The sequence below is a fragment of the Cheilinus undulatus genome, linkage group 21 (genome assembly GCF_018320785.1).
Source record: "Cheilinus undulatus linkage group 21, ASM1832078v1, whole genome shotgun sequence".
Lineage (NCBI taxonomy): Eukaryota > Metazoa > Chordata > Actinopteri > Labriformes > Labridae > Cheilinus > Cheilinus undulatus.
This window is the reverse complement of record NC_054885.1, coordinates 19,118,992-19,128,431: the sequence shown is the minus strand read 5'-3', so window position 1 is coordinate 19,128,431 and position 9,440 is coordinate 19,118,992.

Sequence of the window (9,440 nt, the reverse complement as noted above, 5' to 3'; positions counted from 1 at the left end):
CCTCAGTGAAAACCACCATGGCTGGCGGATCCAACAAACCCCCAACAACCCACCCAGCTTGTAGCCTGCTCAGCTGTTCCGGGACACAAACCCCTTTTCCCCTGGAGAGCAATAATGCTAGCATTAGGTTGTGCGCAGAGTAATGCCAGCCCAGGGGCCTGGCATGCAATCGTCTACTCCTGCAAACAGAAGCCCTTGTCGGCTGAATCCTTTCCCAGCGCTGCAGTACCAGATGGATGGCAAACACAGATGCTCCCTGGGCCAAATCACCTCCTGCAGCTGGGTGATAGAGCCTGACAGTGGTGAGAGGGCAGGGAATGGGCCCTATGGTGGTTGTGTTTGCTGCAGCATTGTATAGCTCCAGTTAGATGAAGTGTTGGTTTGTCACCATCTTGTGCGTTCATGTACTTGCTTCGTTGCATTTTGGCCTTAGATTTTCTGTAAGCCCTTACTTGTGTGTCAGCATGCAGGCCTGCCCACTGATTTGTACAAGCCCCTAAAAATCCCAGTGAAAGGGCCCTCCCCAGTTGTGATTTATCGATGATATCAATGCATGTGTGTTGGATCAGTAGCATTGCTGCTTGTGTCCTGGTTGACATTTACTTTATATTGGAGCTGAAAAGTTTGTCAATCTGTCATTGGGCTCTGATGTTTAAACTACGTATTCATAGCACTTTAGACCCTGTTTCATCAATTATTCCATGTCTGAACCATTTTTGAACTTATTTCTGAACGTATTTCTTCCACTTATTGCCCATATTTGCCACTTTTTACCTATTTTTGCCAGTTTTAACCCTTTTCACTACTTCAGCCACCCACATTTCTCAGGTATTTGCCACTTTATGAGCCACTTTAACCCATTTTTGCCACTTTCTGCCCATTCCTTCCTCTGTAACCCGTCATTGCCACTTTTAACTGCTTTTCGCCATTTTTCCGCACATTTTTGACTTTTATAACCTTTCTAAACCCATTTTCTTCTTTGAACCTAACTTTTGCTACTATGTAACACCCTTTCATCACTGTTTCAACTCTTTTTTCCCCCACATTTGACTAATTTGAGTGAGTTTATGCAACTTGTGCCAATTTTTGCCAATTTTAACCTGTTTTTAGCCACTTTAAATCTCTTTTAACTACTATAGGTACATTTTTGCCAAATTTATCCTCTGTAACCCACTGGTGCCACTTTTAACTGCCTTTCACCATTTTTGGCCCTTTATAGCCTTTCTCAACACATTTTTTATTTGAACCAAATCTTTGCCACCTTTTAAGCATTTTCATCAAAGTTTCCACCAATTTTTCCCCATTCTAGTTACTTTAGCCAATTTTTGCTCCTAGTCGCCAATTTTTGCCAATTTCAACCTATTTTTTTATGACTTTTTAATCCCTTTAAACTTCTTTAGGTAAATTTTTGCCACTTTTTTTTTGCCAAATTTTACCTCTGTAACCCATTGTTGCCACTTTTCCACCCCTTTTCACTTCTTTAGCTGCTCATTTTTGACACTGTCTTGCCCATTTTAACATATTTTTACCTATTTTTGCCACTTTTTAACCATTTTCACCTTTCCTCTGCCCAACTGTTACCATCCACCTTTTTTTCCTGCCATTTTTTGCCACTTTTAACCCTTTTGCTGGTATTTACCTTTTTCTTTTTTACCTTTTTGTGATTATTTTTCTCTTCAAGTTATTTCAGTACTTCTACTTTATTTTCTATCATCCTGATGTTTGTGCATATCAAAACTTAGCTCTGAAGTCTGACATTCCTTGCCAAATAATGTAGTCAATGTGCCCATACACATGGTTAACATTACCAATAAAAGGATAATTCTTTTTCAAGGAAAGGGGTTTGCACTTTAAAACATGCTAAGGTGTATTTACAGCATGAATGAAAAAATGTTGCTTTGATGAGAGTAGTTACTATTCAGGTAAAATTAGATCTCCTTATCATGGCTTAACTTTACAATATACCATGATTTTGCTGACCTCCATGGGCCCCTAATTTAGCTGGGCCCCAGGAAGCCCCCCCCCCCCCATGGGCAGCCTTGGTAGTATGTAATGTATTTATAGCTGCCTGCCTAATGTCTCAAATAGGCAGATGTTCCTCTATAGTAAAGAAATGGGTTTTTATGGGGATGATGTGTGGGCCCCTGTGCTCGACTGCCTACCTCCAAAAGGTGCAAAAACATCACCACACGCTTGCATACACAAGTACACATGCAGAAGTAGCACCATTGCAGCACAAGCAGAGTGGATGAATCAGTGAGCTCTCAAGCATCTCCAAAAAGAGGAGGTGGAGGTGGAGAAGAGGTTGTCTAGGTTGATCTAGTCACATGAATCACAGCGTTACCTCGGTTTTAATCAACACTCTGAGGCTACAAATGACTCACTCATGGAAAACATTGCATTGCTGGTTGGTTGCTATTTTAATGCTAATGTGTTCTGTACTGTGCCCACTAGCCTACATGCACACACTTCATCATTCATTCCTCTCTTTATAGCATCTCTCTTCTATCTCCTGTATTGTAAACCCCTCTTCTCACCCACCCGTTCCTCCCCTTTCCCATCCCACAGCTCCTATTTCTGCCTGCCGCCATGCTCCCATGTCTCCTATTAGGAAAGGAAATGAGGCGAGGTACTGATGCAAATATCTTGGACCCCTCACTGCTCCCTGACTCATCACCCAGAGACAGAAACAAGGATTGAGTGAGGAAAAGGAGAGGCGGAAAGGTGCAGCAAATAGACAGAAAAACAGACCCAGACAAAGCATACAGTCCATTGGTACACAATGGAAAACGGAGAAAAGTGGCTGCTGCTGGTGAAGGCAGAGTTTATTATCATGCAGAAAGCTTTTTCGAGGGTAAAGTAGAACAGCAAAGAGGGCATGAAGCGCCAAACACACTGCATTATTTCTCTCTTTGGCTCTCCATCCTTTTTGTTTTGTGGTGTGGCGGGGCTATCACTCAGCCTGCAGTGCTATTACAGCAACTCTGAGGGGTCATTCGTTTTCTCTGCCTCCTGCCTCATCTCCAGCATACATGATTGTTTTGTAGATATTACTGTGAAGTGCTCGGCAGCTTGCCTGTTGAAAGAACCAGTTGGTGTTCATTAGTATCTGTTGGAGTGCCTTGCGCTTGCATTGTAAAAAAGAAAGAGAAGAAATTGAGATTTTTGGCATTTTTAAAAGCTGCAAATGTCTATGTGCGTGTGTCCCGCTGCAGGAAGAACACCATTCACTGTTATCAGACTGCTACAGCTGCAGTAGTAAAAGCCAGGATGCAAAAACTTTAACGTTCCTCCAGGGGATGTTACCCACTTCCTACATTCTTTTCAGGATTATGGAAATAATACTAAATATTTGTTCAGATTTTAACTCTCTTATAGTGTTAATTTTTAACACTCATGGTGTTATTTTATTACACATTAAAGCAGCTATTTAACACAAGATTATATTAGTTACTTTCACTTGGCTTGTTAAGCATTTACAGCATCTATTCTTAACACTTTGCAACACACTTTTCATACTTGACTTCACCACCTCATGTTGAAGACATGCACAACAACATCTCCAGTGTTAGCTTAACACTTAGTATTAAATCTAACACTAGAAAAAGGAGTTATTTTAACACTTTCCAGAGTATTATTATTTTTTTAACACTAAAGCAGTTATTACAATACTGTACACAGCAGAATCATCAGTGTTAATTCAACTCCCACATTGTTAAATTTCACACTTTTCTGAGTTTATAAAGTTCTAAATAAAAACATTTGAAATAATATTCACTTTGGTTATTCACACGGTGCAAAGTACTTTTCATAATTATGAAAGATTGCCATCTTGCATTGAACAACTGTGGCAAATCAAGGAGATATATTGAGTGGATAACTTCATTCATGATGCAGAAGTGTTTAACATCAAAAACAACAATATCTCACCTGGATTACAGACAGAAGCAAAGGAATTCAAGCACCAATCACTGCACATCAGGCAACATCTAAACACTCTGCCCAAGAGCATGATGGGAAAACTCTGCCTCCAGATTTGACATAGGTAGTGGTCTTCTTAAAGAGGTGAAGGTTACTTACTCAGTGGATAACTTCACTCATGATGCATGATCGGCCCCAGTAGGTAGAAATTACTTACTTGGTGGATAGCTTCACTCATGGTGCAAAAGCATCAAAAAGCAACGATAGTCCATAAGAAACATAAGCAAAAGAATCCAAGTAGTGGTTTCTGTACAATCTGCCCAAGGACATGTTGGGAAAAAATGCCACCCCCCACCCCCCATCCCCACCCCACATGTTTAAAATGTCACTGGGCAGTTAGATCAACAGATTCTCTATGAAGTTGGACTAACACTGATGGACCACCACTGTCAAACAACGTCCTAGTCATTTCACTCACAACGGAGTTAACATTACATATTGGTAAATAAATCAACTCTGAAATGTTTAAACACTTAAATATCAACACTCAACTTTTTGCAGAGCATGTTTATGTCTTTCCGTACTGCAAAAGCAGACATTTCTCCATTATCAATGGTTATTAATTCACAGTACCACCAAAATATTTGCTAAAGTTGTGAGTAAGTTAATGTGAACTGAACAATACTCCAACAACTGGCATATGCTAAACCATAAAAACTAAAATTCCACAGGTGGAACTCACTAACACAGTGGATAATTTCACTCATATTGCAAAAGCATAAAAGACAAGAATCCACCAGAAACATGAGCAAAGGAATCCCAGTAGTGATTTCTGTACAAAAGCATTATCTAAACACTCTGCCCAAGGGCATGAAGGGAAAACATACATGTGTTTGGTGAACTTGAGTCCTACCCTTGACTGAGCAGATAGCCAGGTGCATGTAGGGGTGCATGTGTCACATGTAGGGTAGCTAATTAGACGTCAGCAGGGGCTGCTGGAACCTTAGGCCACCCCTTTGAAATGCCCATGTAAGTCAGTTCAAAACTTTCTAACATTCCATCCTTCTGCTTTCTTCTTTTCTTTCTTTTTTTTTTTAAGAACATGATGGACCACCAACTCACCAGAGGATCAACTGATGTCCCTTCCACCAAGCCTCTGGCAAAACTGTAATATTCCCAAAAGTGCAGTAGCTGTGTCAATAAAAGGACAGTTCCCACCATGTAAAGACATTTGTTCCAGCTGGGTGGCTGGCCCAAAAAATCGACCATGCCTCCAGCATGACAGTTTTGCTTTAAAGACATGGGATGCTCAATGATTGGAAGAGAGAGCTCAGTGAAATCCTAACGTGAGAAACCATTATCTTTGTGGGCAGCTGAGCCATTTACAGGGTGGGATTCTGGCTCTGCTGGGTCTCCTGTGCTGTTCATGTTGTGTGACGAGCTACATGTGAAGAAAGGGGGTACATTTGTCTAAATGTGGATCATAAAGACAAAGCATCTCTCCACTCCAGCATGTTGGTGTGTGTCTGTGTGTGGTTACACCTGCTGTGCAGAGGTTGACACAGTTTATCTCACATGTCGAGTCTAACCACGTTTCATGAGAAATCCTTTCTCTCTGTGTCTGGCTCTAACTCTGTTTAGCACTTCTAATATTAGTAAGGTCTAATTGCTGCGTTGAGTGCTAACTAAAAGCTAATTAGGCCAGCGATTTCTGGTTAAAGACGGCGGAAGTGAACAGGGGATCTGTATTACAGTTATAGAGTCTCCTCCCTCTGCTAAACCACACTGCGACTGACCTGTCTTTGACCTTGTGTTTATTCCTTGTGCCAAATATCACAGGAAAAAGTCAGTTCTTTGTTCTAAACAATCTGTTAGATTGGATATTTGGAATATTTTTGCGCCTGCACACAGCAATGTTGGCTCAGGAAATTACAGATTGTGTCAACTGAAACTGTACATGAGCAATTTTGGGAAGGAAATGGTTTCTAGATCCAGGGAGATTTGTCGTGGATTATTTTCCACCAGAAAGTATGCCGTAGATGCCACTCTTAAACTTTTCTCTGAAATTTATTTAACCCCTACCTAAGTCCTCACTAAGCAGTGTAGGATTTTCTCACCAGTCTACCACTACTTTTCTACCTTCAGGTTTTGTTCTCATTTTTTGGTGTTGAATTTTCCTCTTCTTCTTTTTTGAGTACAGGCAGTGTGAACAAATTAAGACCTAGCTTATTAAACAAGTGAGCCTTTAAATTATAACAGACTGGCCTTGCATGCATGGCTGACTACCAGAGCCCTCTGCGCCCCACCTCCAGCAAAAAAACAAACATATCAAGGCGGGGCTGCATGCGCTGTCCCTTCTGCTGTGTCCGTTCTCGCATTGTGACCCTGTCTAACACCAATGTGTTTTTTAAGAGATTCACGCTTGAGTTAAAATGATGCTGATGTACTCAGGATTGTGCATTTATTTGCGTGCCTCCTATCTGTTTGTCTGTTTGTGTTGTTTGCATCATTATGCAGGGGGGAACTGAAGGCGGAGGTTGATGCCGTTTCAAAAGCTTTCCTTCACGCAGGGGAGAGTCGTTTCTGCTCTGCCTGATTGGCTTTGAATCCTGACAAATGTTAAAGTGGTTGTTATCTTTCCTAAGTTGCTGATTGCGGTTGATGTTTTGCACTTAATGTGTCTTGGTTCCTGTGTGTGGAGAGCAGATTGTGTTGCGTGCGAGAAATCGTTTTATCTTGAAGAGCAGGCTCAGAGGATGCAGCTGCAGAGTTCTGTTTGTTCCATAGTGGAAAAATGGATTAATTAACACAAAAAATGTTTGAAGTAAATGTTAGACACTATATTCTACCTTCATAATCCATTTTCATCCTCACTGTTTTAGCACACTTAAAGTTTCCCATTGTCTGTGTGTGGAAGGCTTTCCAAAAGATTTTAGAGTGTTCCTGTGGGAATTTCCCATTCAGTTTGTAGAGCATTTATGAGGTCAGGCACTAATGTTGAACAAGAAGGCCTGGCTCAAAATCTGCGTTCCAATTAACCCCAAAGGTGCTAGATGGGGTTGAGATCAGGGCTGTATGCAGGCAAGTCAAGTTCTTCCACACTGAACTCATCAAACCATGTCTTTATGGTCCTTGCACAAGTGTTGTAGTACTCAAGAACAGTCTTGTCTTGTCACGGATTCAAGAGTGTTTTTACTCTGTCTTGTCTTGGTCTCGGACTGGCCAGACTTGGAGTTTTCCATCAAGACCGATCAAGATCAGCACTGATCTGCTATTCTTCAACTTCATTAATGTGATAATAAGGAGAAGCACTTGCTAAAACAACAAATAGCTACACCTGCAAAAACTTGGACATCAGTCTATCTTATTTCTAATCAGAAATACCTCTGAACACTTACTTTAGGCCTCATTCACCTGGCAAATCCAAATAAACATGTCATTTTCAGATATTTAAAATAATTCCACACTTGTCAGTGGCTTTTGAATAAATACAAAGATTTATTTTTTACAAGTTAGTTGAGCAAATTTGTTAAGATTTGAGACTTTTGCATGTCGTGCTTTGAAAGAGTTGCAGACACCTTGTTTTTATCTGTCAAATTTATGAAGAAAACTAAAATTAAAGAGAGAATGCTCTTTAACTGCTGAACCTTGTCAGGTTTTTTAGAATTGATTTTTATGGTCTTGGTCTTGTCTCGGTCTTGGTCTTGACTCGGTCTCGACTCCCAAAAGTATTGGTCTTGTCTTGGCCTCGGTGCACTCTGGTCTCGGGCAAGTCTTGGTCTTGGATAGTGGGATCTTGAGCACAACACTACCACTGTGCACTGAAGGGACAGTCATGTTAGAATAGAGAAGGGCCTTCCCCAAACTGTTGCTACCAAGTTGGAAGAACAGCATTTTCTAAAATGTCTTGGTATGCTAAAGCATTAAGCTTTGCTTTTACTAGCGATAAGGTGCCTAGCCCAAACCCTGAAAAACAGCCCCATACCATTGTCCCTCCCCCACCAAACTTCACAGTTGGCACAATGCAGTCAGGCAGGTGACGTCCTCCAAACCCAGACTCGGCCACCAGACTCTGAGATCTGTGATTCGTCACTCCACAGAAAACATTTCCACTGCTCCATAGCTGTTTCTAAGGTGACAGGAGATGTGTATTGCCATTGCAAATCTACTCGCTGACTGCAACTTTTGGTCATCTTATAGGTCAGTGTCTAAAGACTGATTGTTGATTTGAATCTAACAATGTCAACGTTTATTAAATTGTGAATGAAATGCCATGCAGGGAAAAGAAGTTTTGCTTTTATGATGCTGTCATAACTCTGTCCCATATCAGGATGCAGTTGCGTTTGCATCTTATTCAAACTGTGCCAGAGTCTGCTGGAATTGTGCACAAGACCACCTCCCTAAGTGGGCTCAGGCCTGGTGCTTGGGCATGGTTTGTTTGCATTCACACTGACCAAAATAACCATGCCTGAGCACCAGGCCTTTGGGGTCAAGTGTTCTCAAATCTGGAACTGGGCCCCTAGTATAAAAGCACCCTTAATTCCTTGTTAGGAAGAACTAAGACATGAGAAAGAAACGTGAGATAGACAACAATCAATTGGGAAAAACCCATACACTTTTATTTGCCTAGCACCCATAACCAGGAAGTGTGAGTGTTCACAGAAATGAAGTGGTATGATTTGAAACTTAGATGGTATGAATGCTGACAGACCGGTGTATTGTACACATTGTCAATTTAAACTGTGTTTAACATGTTCAAGTAGTCTTGACGCCTGAAGGGGCAACACCCCTTGCACCCATTTTCACATTCTTCTGCTATCAACTTAGATCTTTAGCTTCCTTTAGTTGAAGTCTAACCCTCAGCTGTATAAAAGTGCATATTAAATTTGACTAACAATCTCAATGCACCATTTTTTGATTACATATGGGGCTAAAATCCAGGGAGCAAATGAACTGCATCACTCCAAACATTATGTACATGAAAAAAATATTTAATAATGGAAATAGCTGTAAACATCTACAAAATGAGCTTTCTGTGCGGAATCCCTGCCAATCTGTGTTTTATTCTTCCATGTAGACCTCTGTGTACAAAATGTTGTTATAAAAGTGTGAGTGAAGCGTCCAGCTACATCATAACTGTCTCTTTATGTTGTTGCAGTGTTCAAGTCCCCTGAACACAATAATGTAGTGAATGCTGCAGACATTAAAATACAGATTCAGCTAAGAGCGATCTGTGGTCATGCATTACACCTCCAACCTGCAGTATTTATGCTAAGCAGTAAGGCATCACAAAACTTCTTAATGGGTTTTAGAGCACTTTCCTTTGTCAGCTGAGCGTGGGCTGGTTTGCCTGAGTGTTTCTGTCTAATTTGAAAAGGAGCAGGGGGCTCAGGAGGACAATTAGTGTGGGAGGAGTAAAACAAGCTCTCAGGTGGGCCCTGAGTTCTCCCAGGGGTGAAGTCCTGCGGTGTGGGGAGGTGTTGGTATCTTCCAGCTCCACGTGATCTTTGTCATTTTGT